Here is a 13,142-nt window from a genome sequence, read left to right on the forward strand (position 1 = left end):
ATGGGATCTTGCTTCATCCCGCATAAAAAGCATGTCTATTACACTGTTGGATCCAATACACTTGACAAAGACAGGAAATAGACCTCCGTCAAAATTCATTTAGCTGCCTGACCTACAGAGTACACGCATGAAAATACACGGTATGCCTCATCTTTTCCTGTTGTACGTGATAATGCTTACCTACTCCTTAAGGTTATTATGGGAACACTTTAATGTGATTGAATTTAATTCAATGCTTTAGTGCCACTTACCTACAGCTCTAAGAGTGAAATGGATGCACCAGTTCATTCCACATTGCAGGGTTGTTCACACAGAGCCATGTCCTCCAGACACAGGTATAGACGCTCCCCATATATGTAAGATTATTCAAGAACATAAGCACATGCAAGAATGGAGCCTAAACTTTGTCTGTGGTCCCTAGCCAGTACATTAATATTTGCCGGACACTGATACTTGTTATTATTTATTGGTTCTCCTTTTTAATTCTTATTCTTTAATAGCCTGATTTATTTTGCACAGTGGTCCACCATTTCATAGAATAATGTGTCTTTTCTGAAAGGAATCACGTGCTAATTTTTTTGTTGTTTCTTTTTAGTATTGTACCACTATCATCTTTTAAAATTTCAAATAAAAGCAAGACTGGAATAAAAGACAGTTAAATTACATCCACATGGATTCCAATAAGCAGTCTCTAAAGTCTTAGCCAGTTGCCTAACCAAAACACAAAGCATATGGGAAAGAAGGGGGCCTAAAATTAAAAACCAGCAATTCTGTACTTTGATTGTTTAGTCTGCGTGGTTGAGGGGACATGAGCATAGGGATAAGAGGGCAAGAATTGGAAGCCTAGTGCAATTATTTGGATGTGTAATGATGTTAAAGGACCCCCACCTGCACGTGTAGACCAATATGGCATACATTTAGTTCTCTGCTCTTCTAAAAGCTTCTATTCATTTTTGTTTCCTCTTTATCTGTACATCTAAAAGGTCCAGGACCTGGTCCAATGACATTGCATCCAGAGCCTCGTGTGGAAGACTGAATAGCCTTACTCCTAGAAGCTTCACTAAGAGCATGGAGCTGCTTATAAATTATCATCTTTCCAAGGCCCAAAGGTAGGGCGCAACAAAGAGTGTGTGAAATGACCCACATGGAGTGGAAATAGCTACGAGAGTCCCTCAGCTGGACTGAGCCTATTTGCAAAAGGCACACTGCATCACCACCCGGCCTGCTCCACTCTGAAACACCCACAGAACTGGATCCATCACGCTTCCCAGTTTGTGCGTTTTACTAACAGACAATTATAGCTTGAAAAATGTGAAATTTTTCTCAAATGCGATTTGTTATTTTCCTGCTTTCATTTCTACTCAGGCAGATAGAGTGGAAAAAATTCCTTTTTCAGAGCCCACATTTCTTTGCTCTGACACAGATTTTAATATGTTGATGAAAAGACAACAGTTTTCTCTGTCCTCGCGCTGCTCTCAGAACAAACATTCAAATCTGAGCTATCTTACCTGAGGGGAATCCAGAAAGGACTGAGAAATTATGGTGTAACATGAAGTGATCTGATTTCCAGAGGAGAAGCAGATCTCCACACGCTGTGCTATTCAATTAACTGCTGATCAGTACATCAGGCAGCCAATCTGTATCAACAGCAGTAAGAATGTATGGCAATTACCAAGTGTTTTTCCCTGGTAGATCATAAAGTGATTGTCCCAGATGAGTAAATATATCCTCTGGTCACCAGGAAACAGAACTGAGCAGAATCTGGAATCGTTTCCATCTGAGAAGCAACGATGTCTTGTACACAAAATGGTGCCGTGCATCTGAGAAAGGCTACCAAGACCTGACTGTAAGACCCGGGATAAATCATGTGGATCATTTTTTAAATGCCCACTAATTTTGGATGCCTCAGATGGAGTCACCTTTTTCCATACGTTTAATAAATATTTTTTAAAGATGCATAGTTCCCTTGTACAAGAAGGACTCTGATCCCCAGATCCCCTGTTTTAGTCCCAGGCCTCTTCACCAGGTTCACAGAGGGCATTTTCTGATGAGTAAGGTGAACTTTTTCTTCTGCCTTTCACAGAAGTGGTGAAAATTAATTATTTCTTGCTGAAGCCTTTGAAAAACATATTTCACCTTAAAGTAGGGACCCAGCTAAGACAGCTTAGAAAATTACGAGCCAGTGAAAACAACAGATTACCATAGAGAACATTACGCAAACTTAATGACTGCAATTCAGGAGAAGCATTTGCTTAAGTTCAACAGATCCTTCAGCTTCAGTTTCTGAATGTAATGTGATGAGATTATTTGAGTTTAAATAATTATAAAAACCTATGTGGGCTAATGTTCATTGAATACAGATACAGCCTGCAAAAATTTCTTACAATGCCAGGGTCTTTCCAAACAGATGTTTTATTTTAGTTTTACAAAACCATGCTGTTTAATCTTGTGACACAATCTACAGTTTAGACATAAAAGGATTTGGCATAGATATATATGTGTGTGTGTGTATGTGTTTGTATGTGTGTATATATATATACAAACACATATATGAACAGACACATACTTAAGGTATAGCTTAAGTATTTTAACACTTATATTCATATGCAGTAGAGAAATAGTAACAGGAGAATATAATGTAGTTGGCATGATAAACTGTACCCCATTCTGCTTAGTGTTTCTTCAGCTGCAACTATTTACCAGGTGTCCTTCATCAGCAGATAAATATTTCTTTACAAAGAAGCTTATAAAACTTTACTTGTTAGCACATCTCTCAGTGTTAACTGTCACCATATCTGTGAGGGTGTTACTTCCCTATATCATTATAGTAAAATATTTTTTGCCTATGAGTCTTTTGAATTGTCTCTGCTCTGCCCAAGTGTCTGAGACTGTTTAGCTAAATTGTGGTTTCTTCGACTTCAGCAACAAGTGACTGTGCTATTAACGAAAAGCCTTCAGTTACACAAGAGGTCAGGCGGGACCAGGGGTCCCTCGGTGTTATCACAACCCCTCTCTTCAGGAGAGAAAAAGGACCCTGAGCTCTTATATCATAAAGTCAAGGTATGAAAAAAGAGTGGAGGTACGAAAGCAGAGGACCTTTAAGGGCTCCATCCACTCTTAAATTCCGTGTTGCATTGCCGCAATACAGGCAGATTTCCTTGAAACTTAGATGTGGAAATGTGCCTCCATTCCCATTCTTATTATTCATACCTGCTTGGAGGCAAGATGCAAAGCATACATTAAAACGTAGGACTTTGAAAATGAACACTTAAAGCCATTTCAGACCCAAAACAGCTCCTAGCCAACATCAAGGAAGCATAAAAGTAGGTTAAAGAAACCCAACTGTTCACTTAACATAAAGGATGAAAACGCTGGCATTTTTTTCTTAAACTAACATTTGTACAGACAATTATTTTTTCCATGTCAAATGCGACAAATTTTAAATGCAGCCCATCACAACTTATGCTCAAGCCTGAACTATTGCCACTTCTCCTACAATAGAAGTGAACACTTTTAACTTTCAAATACACAAACAAATACCAATACAACAACAGAGAAAGTTGAAGACAGGGCCTCTTTCTGTTGCAGACAAACACCCCAATAATATTTCTTTGCTATTCCATCATATTAGGCACGATCAAAAATTTCTCCAACAGCCTCAGGGAACATCTCCTCTTTTCCTTTTAGTGGGAATGAACCTCCTTCTCTACTTGCAAATTATTTTAGAAGCATTTAATTTGTGGTAATTTAAATTTTTCATGAGTACACCTTTCAAAGTGAGATTCTGAAAAGTTTTGCAAGAAATAAGTATGCCTCTGAGATTTATGAATAAGCCAAGGCCCACAGAAATTAAATGAGATAACCAGCATAGTGCTAGTTCATGGCTGAGCTAGCACTGGAACTTGAGAGTCCTGCTTCTGAGTTCTCTGATGTTAGATTGTATGGATTTGAAAAGATAGACATCTTGGACTCCCAGAGGAAAGTGCTCCAGATGAAATAAATCACTGTCAGAAGTGGGTGAGATTCCACTGAAGTCATGCCAGGGGTGAGTTGGGCAATTCATCTTCAAAGAAGTTCATTGCATCTTATCTCCAGAAAGATATTAATGATATTAATGGCACATTTACGCAATGTAAGTTTCAACATGCAAATTATCTTTATTAAGACATTTCTTTTAGTTGTTTGCACTTGCTTTCAGACTGAACTATAAAGGATTTGTCACTAGCCCTACAACCTATCCCACTTCTGTTGAAACCAAAGGTGAAACTCCCACTGACTGCAATAGGACACTACTGAACTGTATAAACCTGGACAAAACCTGGAACAATACGTGGTGGTAGAGATGTGCTTACAAATTGAAAAAGCAAGTAAAGGGATAAATATTTTCATCATCATCATCAGGTTGGTAAAAAGCAGGCTAATTGCCATCCTTTATTTAAGGACTGCTGTGCATCTCCCTGTTCCTGGTATACAAGTTATCCTGCTTATCATGCCATAAAGCATTCCCAGTGCTTACATCTAGGACGTTTTACCAGCAAATAAGGAATACATAGCTCTTCAGAGCAAACTTCTGTACTGTCAAGGTGCCCAAAACCAAGTATAAGCAAGTAAAAGTAAGTTTGAAGAGCTCGTAAATAGCTACAGACTCATGTCAGACAGGAATGACATGAGTAATAACAGTTTGGTAATGGCCGACCATGAAAGCATGTGAGCAATTAAATTGTACTTCTCTCGAGTTCTTGATTTCCCAATGTCGATGTTCAAGGGAGGAGAGAGTCTGTGAGCAGTGGAGCATGTTGCAGAGGGCCCTTTACACCCAGCCGTCCCTACTCCTCTTCCCCCATATTCCTCGGAGGTGGTAGCCTATAGGCTACTCTGGCCTGTGGACCCTGTTGTGGTGGCACCATCAGAAGACTTAGTAGCCGTGATACTGTCTATATTCATAATATATAGTGATAAAAAGAGACAGTAGCTACAGAAAGGCACTCTGTTTTACACTCTGTGAGTGAAATGTTAGCTCCTATCCACTGCTTGGGTCTCTCTGTGCCCCCATGGAAAAATGAAAATCCATGGGGCATATCTGCTATGACCTGAGGAATTTGTATGAACTTCACCCCTTCCTTTTCCTTCCAAACAGCTCCATTCATCACAGGCAGCTTGCTCCCATTTCACACACAACGATGCTCAGAAGAAAATTCTGCTCCCCACATGTGCGTCAGTGCAGAGTCACCAGCCGGCCGCTCACTCTGACAACATTAGCTTCCTCCAGATCTGGGAGAGCAGAGACCAAAGTGAAAGCAGCAGCAGCTGTCTGCCCCTTGATTCACAATGGAGGCAACCTCTGCAAAATGCTCCTTTAAAAATATCTCAGGGAGTTTACCACACTTGCATGATGAGCAGAGCGCTCTGTGTGTAGACTCCTTCATGTCAGACAATTACTACCAAATGTACTTTTTCTTTCTGTAACGTGATGGGGAACAGTTCAGTAATTAAAGAACGGGCTGAAGGGGATATTTTTAGTAACTTGATAGCTTTGAGATCACTGAATGATCTGCCAGGAGCAAGCCGCACACACGTGTGGTTATAATTGGAGTAGCTGTGATTATTCCGATGGGAAAAACAGTTTCATGGATCACCCATACATGGGGCGTTTATTCGTGTGTGCATGTGTCTGACAGAGGAAGAGAGCGGTGGGAGGGTCAGCACGCCTTGGCTGCCTTCTCCATGGTCCACATCTCTGCTCTCTGTTTTCCTCCTCGAGCATCCCACGTGCACAGCCCCCTACCACGCAAGGCAACAGAGGTGCGAGTATGTCTCTTTGGCCAGGTGTTTGTTATAATCCTCCACAGGCACGTCCTTGCTAGGCAGTGGTGTGAAGGGAAGGGGCTGAGAGGAGGGCTGGGGAAGGGGCTGCCAGAGCTCCCGGGGTCGCAGCCGGTGGATGGGATAGGGATAAAGGACTTCTGCGCTGCTGTTAATTCCTCCCACAGCACGAAGAGAAGGTACGTCTACGTGCTGTTCGACACAAGTTAATTGTAACTTTGTCCAGACCAAAAATAAAAGGCGGGAGAGGAGGTGTGAGGTATTCTCCCGACACAGAGACCATGCGACTGCTCGGCGCAGTTGTCTATAATAGACAAAGATGCAAAAGGGGACAGAGCAGCTCTCTCTTACTCTGGACGGTTACTCCCTAGCTATTTTCTGGAGCGTAAATAGCATCGGCCCCAGAAAACATGGAGATGTCCGACACCACCCCAGCTGTTTTACTCCTACTTCTTGTACCAAGCACAGAAATGGGAGAGGAAAGAAATGAGCCAGTATTCAGCTGGTTGGTGTCTTTTCTTTCCTTCTTCTCTTCTCTTTTTATTACCTACAACTGTAATTTAGCCACTGCTCTGAGAAACTTGGACCTTCTCTCCAAGAAGCTGCGGGTAGTATTTTCTCAGCAGATAAGCAGTTTTCCTACAGAACCTGGCAGCTTTTAAGTAGCCTAGAGAACACCTTACAGCTGCAGACAGAATTGTCTGGGAAGATTGCAGTTTAATTCAGGCAGTCAGCAAGCTGGCTGGCTGTGTATGGACTTGAAAAGCATGTGCTTGGATAATGCACTATCCAGATGTTTCAAAGACTTTATGCATATAGAAAATAGACATATTTTATACATATATACATACTATACACATACATTCACCACCTATACAAATACATGTATATAACATACGTTTTACATTGTTAAATAGATGGAAATGATGGAAGGAATTCAAAACTTACTGCAGTTGATTGGAAATACCCAATCACCTTGGAGATATTCAAAAGCCATTCGGACACGGTCTTGGGCAACCGATTCTGGGTGGCCCTGCTTGAGCAGTGGGGTTGGACCAGATGACCTCCAGAGGTCCCTTCCAACCTCAACCATTCTGTGATTCTGTGACATGTCTTATTTAAAGCCATATTAATGCCATTCTATCTGTGGTTGAACTCCCACCCTAAGTTACCGTTCATACTGTACATTCATTGCTTTTAGTCCACGAAGTTATCCACAGGTTTGTACTTTTTTCCCCTCTGTTGGGGAAATTGAGGCCCCGAGAAAGCAAGTGATGTTGATGTGCTAGCCTTGCACAATAAGCCAGAGCAGAGGCTTGCCCCTGACCTCCGTTCCATCCCAGCTGCCAACACTGGAAATGGTAACTCTCCAAGGCTTCTCATTGCTTAATTTTTTTCCTCCCCCTTATTTTCAAACTACTTGGGAAAACATATACTTCTATGTTTTTTTGGAGCCAACTGTACCCTCAGTGGCCATGATGACACTGTGATTATGTCATCGCTTGAAAGTGCATGGAAGTGGTATTCTCTTGCTGAAAGATGCTGGTTAGCCCCCTTTGGGAAGGAACTTCTTTGATAAAATGCACTTGTGCTTGAACATACAAGTGGTTTTGAGAGCCAGGACCCTGAGTCTAAAATCCAATGAATGTTTTGAACAAGAGTCACCTTTATAATGAACGAAGAAAAAAATGCCTGTGTGTGAGTATGTTTGACATATCTGCAGACCTCCAAGACTGTGATACCTGCGATTCGAGATCAAGATTGAAAGTGGCTGCTGTAATATCACACTGAGAAATAACCAACCTTAGCATGAGAATGAGACTGGATACAAGCCGGCCAAAGTGCCACTACAAAAACCCAGGGGCACGGCGAGACAGGGTCATACTTTCAACTTGTGTTTGGCCATTTGTGTATCTAAGGCACATTACAAAAGACCCATCACCGAATACAAACACTGAACAAAACCATGAAAGAAAATTTCCCACCTGCTCCCTCAAGGCAACACTCAGGGTCCACCCAGTCCAGCTGACCACTCCGGTCAGCTGTGGGCAGAAGGGCAGGAGGGCTTCCTCCTCTCCTCACTGAGGAACGGCTCCCTCTTTAACAGGGCTGCCTGGAATAGGTTCAATCCCCCACTCTTTGTCTCTCCCGTGTGTTTCCCCTGCTGGAGAAGTTTGCCAAGTGGAAGGAAGACCACGGGCAGTGCTCTGCAAGAGATGAGAATCCCATTTCCCCGAGGATGTTATTAACCTGGAGAAGCATTGGCCCCAAAGGGACCACAAGAAGAATATAAACTAAGGAAGTAGCTCCCAAGTGCATTAGCTGCTACTTGAGACTCTCACACAAGCTTGGCAGGTCACATTAATCCATTTTTCAGTCTGGAAATGAAATCTGCTTCTTTGGATAGTTTATAAAAAATTGCCAGAACTTCCATTTTCTCTGAGAAATTAATCAAAATCAAAGTTTAAGTTCACTCTGAGAAAATATAAGCAGCAATGAACAACACCATACATGTGTGTAAATTTTTCCAGAAGTTTTCTTTCGTCTACAGCAATGGAAACCGTCATTACTCTGACCACTTGCACAATGCTGCACGGCAAGAAGATGTATGGGGGGCATTTTTGCCTAGACTGCAACAGATTTTCAATCTACTGGTTTGGCTGTGTGGGGTTGGGGTTTTTTTAAGTCACAACATCAGAAAGCCACTGTGCAAACAATAGAAGGCAAAAACAACACTTAGGAAGGCATTTTTACTACGCTCATTTTCATGGTATTTGAGTGTCATGAATGAATGAAATCAGCAGCGCTGGAGAGGGTTACGATGGCTGCTCATACGTAGCCTGGATGAAGAAATATCTTTGGCCTCCGTTTGCCGTGCTTTCAGATGAATGCCGTCAGCGTACAACAAGCACTCGCTGTTCCAGCTGGCCTTTCCGACAGCCTCATCCAGGGCCTGACCCAGCCCTCGCTACAGTCAATGGCAAGACCCCCGCCGAGCTCACTGGGAGCTGGACCCGGCCCTAAAGCTCTGGTTGCAGCAACAGCACCGTGAAATTGTCCGTGCTTGTAGTAAAGTAATTCTACACAGAGAAGTTCCTCTTTGGCTCTGAGCAATCAAATCACAAGCACATTTTAAATGCCAGAAACAAGCGGAGAAACAAGGAGAGAGCTTCTTTTATGGAAAGCCATTTGCTTTGTTTGAGTTCTTTACATCTTTCTTTGATTTCTTTGTCTGGGATGGCCCGAGCTCTGCAGGGTCTACTCTTCATGTTGTTTTATACCTTTATTCCCACTTACTTTTCAAACTGTTCTAGGAAAACTAAAAAACCTACTTCAGATAACTACATTTTTGTGAAACCAGCAAGTCTGTTCTAGCAGATAGGCTCTGTGTGTGTGTGTGTGTGTGCATGCGTGTCTCTGTGAGGTGCTCTGGTGTGTGTGTGTGTGTGCATGCGTGTCTCTGTGTGTATCTGAAAAAAGTAAAGGGAGAGGGACCTATCTTGACAATGTGCGTGTCTCTGTGTGTATCTGAAAAAAGTAGAGGGAAAAGAGCCTATCTTGACAATGCCCCAAGACCTTCATTTTTACTACGTTTGGTCTATATTTTCTATGCCTGTTACCAGGTAGCAGAGCTTCAACATGTGCATTGTGTCTTAGATGACTAAAATAAATTCATTTCCAAAATACACTTCTCAGACTAGTTATCTACCTAAACAAGGAAAAGCAATAAAGGATAGACCTCTGTGGTAACCTGCACCATCTCAGAGCCACAGTTTGCAAGTGAGCATTACCACAGACACATGCTTGAGAAAACTAAACCCAGATTCAGCATCCCTTAAAATAATCATAAAATTCCACGGGCTTCAGTGGCTGCATTGAAGATCAAGTATCTGGTGGGGGAAGGTGAAATATTCTGCATAATTTGGGAGCCGAAAATCTAGAAAATATTGCCAAAGGCTCTTTCAGTTACTTTTTTTAACAAAGAATAATAAAAAAATCAGCAGCTTAAACACCTTATTCTAAAAATATAAAAATGATAGATGCAGTAACTAATACCCCATAAACTATAGTGTTTTCAGTCCAAATTGAAAGGAGAAACAAACTGATTGCCATTTGTTTTACATCGTAAACCAGTTTAACTTCTCCCTCAAACAGCTGAAGCCAAAATAAGAAGTCACATAGTGTGTATTTCTATGTGTCAGACAGGCTCCAGGCTCATCTTGCAGATTCTAACTCAAGCTGGACATGTAGGAAAACTTCTCTCCAAATCTTCACTTATTTTGATGAATTTGTCACGGATAATTCACAAATAGAAATCTGTCAGGCGTTTGATTCTTTGCGAATTGGTCATTCCACTCCTTTCTAATAAATTTTTATGTCCCGCTCCTTTGACTTATTCAAGAGAGGCTCCAGGCTCATCTTGCAGATTCTAACTCAAGCTGGACATGTAGGAAAACTTCTCTCCAAATCTTCACTTATTTTGATGAATTTGTCACGGATAATTCACAAATAGAAATCTGTCAGGCGTTTGATTCTTTGCGAATTGGTCATTCCACTCCTTTCTAATAAATTTTTATGTCCCGCTCCTTTGACTTATTCAAGAGAACATATTGTCTTTTTAAAAACATAATATAGCCATTAGCAAATCATAGTTGTGGCACTGTCAAAGCATTTCCGAGTCGAAGAGTGCTGCCCCATCCCATTCTTCTCCATAGCATAAAGTATCCCAGATGCTCGCTGCCTCCATTCTTTCCCATCCTCTCTCTCTTTTCAGTATCTTTCACCACTAGATTGGCATTGGCGGCCAGCCAACCAGCCGGCACTTTAGCTAGACAAGTGCTATGCTGATATGCCTAGATCTTTGAAGTGTCACACAACAAGTCCAACAAGTTAGTTTTCTTCCTATTTTAATACTTTTTGCAGAGGGCCCCAGCCACAAACTACATTTCCCATCAGGGTTTTTTTTTTTTTCCCAAAACAGCGCCTTTCTGTGCAAACTTCTGCTGGCGACTTCCTTTTTGAAATACTTTGACCCCCTATGAGATTTTTGAGAATATGGCTGAGAGATGCCTTCGTAAAGGATTTTACATTGTACCTACATTAGGTATATACCCTGCCCCAGGAGCCCAAGTTCAGAAAGTCATGGTTGGGTTGGTTAATACAATTTTTAATGAGCACTGATGTGACATGCTGCTTAGATCAAAGTGCAAAGAGCTGTTATTTGTCACTGCTTCCCATTACAGCACATTCTGAACAGGGGCACAGTAATGAAACAAGTAGGACTGGGTATATTTAAAAAAAATACTGTGCATCAGTCTGAAAAATCCCGTATCCTTAAAATAACACAAAATAAAAAAGACGAGTAAAAGACAAAGTATAGTCTGTGTTGTTTTTGGCAAGTTCTCCCATGTCTGAACCCATTGGGTATCGATTTCCTTTTATTTCGTTACCACATCCGAAGCTGCACTGATAGTAAATCACAAGCAGAGCCTCATTTACCAAGTTGGCCCATGGAGCAGTAAAGTCATTCCCCTTTCCTCTTATGAAAAGCTGTTAGTGATGCTGCCGTGGGGGGCTGTCACTTCCCAGGGGAGAAACCATGAGCTTCTGGGATAATTGACTTTTGGGATAAATGACTTTTTGCAGGCGATCCTCATCCTCATCTTTTTGCAGATAATTATTTTGCTCGATCTGGGGGACGGTAAAGCAGGTCGTGTCTATAGAAAAAGCCTCTCCTTTTGGATGTTGCTGCTTTTATACAACTATACTTCAAAACTGCTAGTCCTTCATTACTGCTCACGGTGATGCTGGCCTACCTTTTACACTCAGGTAAATAGCAGGTGACTTACATTAAGAGCCTTCCTACACGCCGTGTTATCTGTACACAGGCCAAACACGTGAGACTTCAAGCTGGCTTCTTCCATCAGGCAGGACCCCTTCGTAATAATCTGGTGCTCGTGGCCAACAACAGGGCAATTTGCTTTCCCGCATACGCTGCCTTTCACTTCTCCTTATATCACCCATTTGCACGCCCAACATTATCTCACTGATCACCCTGGCAAGAACTTCTCTTAGGAGAGGCAACAGATCTGAAGCACATCATGGGTCCCCAGGACTCAGAAATGCAGATGCTTGCACTGTATTTAAGCGAACATTGTTGTTTTCCTTGCTCACTGGATCTGTTTCACTCACTGAACCTGCAGGTAAAGAAAAACTTCTTGGGTGTCTCTGCTGCTGTAGGATTGTTACAAGTCATGTAATCAGAATTTTGCCCTGGATTAATCCTGAAAACAGCCAGGTGGATACACAAGGCTTTTTCCAAACGCGCTGCGTCTACGGCAAGAATCACCTCCCTTCACACACGTGCCTGACAAACACCTCTGTGGCAACTACAGGAAAGGGTTGAAGATGAGCAAGCAATGTTGGGTAAGGGTATTTTTACAGCTTTACCCAGTGTTACTTGCTCATGTTCATGGACACCTGTTTCTCAAAGGATGTTGCTCTTCCCTGTTCATCTCTCTCCAGGTCACTGAGAGGATATCTGACCACTACAGGCTTGTACAGACCGCCACCAAGTGCTCTGGAAACCATCCTTTCTGGCTTGAAAAATGTTTGTGTGATGGTACAAGCGTAACCCTGAGAATCCAAAGCACCAGAGCTCTAATTCTGACTCACCACTTACTTGTTTCTGTCTCAGTTTCCTCCCTATATAAGCAAGGAAGATTAAATTTATTCTTCCTTCTCAAGGGAGTTGGAAGGAGTCATCGGTTGTATTTCTTTTTAAGCATGCAGCGTGTAAACACTTTAGCTCAGTTAAGCTGTTCAAAACTCAGTTACGTTGATTTTCTCAAAATTTTGCCCAATCGGTTACACATTCTTTGCCATGAGGCCCTACAGCTGAGCCCACGAGTCCAAACACGAGCTAGAAAACATGATGTCCCTGTCCAGAGGACATTACAAACGAAAGCCTCATGCTTAAACTCAGGCACATGAGTCACTCACATGTACAATGTTAAGCGCATGCGTAAAGTGGTTGCATGACCGAGGCCTAAGACTAGAATAAAAAGCAACACTAATCGACAACAGACAGGGGGGAAAGCGTGCAGGAGAGCGCAACACCAAAGAAGGCAACCTAGGCATCTGTTTTTAGCTTTCAAAATGCCCAATTTGCGTGGAAAGCCACAACCACACAAAGGTTTCTTGTCGAGGCAAGGGCGCACGCCAACTTTCCTTCTCTCCAGCTTACGGGCGCAGCGGCGACCACCCGCTTCGCACCCCCTGGGAAGCGGAATGAAGGCCCCGGGAGCCGCAGCCCTGCC

This window comes from Aptenodytes forsteri, unplaced genomic scaffold (genome assembly GCF_000699145.1).
Source record: "Aptenodytes forsteri isolate BGI_AS27 unplaced genomic scaffold, ASM69914v1 Scaffold229, whole genome shotgun sequence".
Taxonomy (NCBI): domain Eukaryota; kingdom Metazoa; phylum Chordata; class Aves; order Sphenisciformes; family Spheniscidae; genus Aptenodytes; species Aptenodytes forsteri.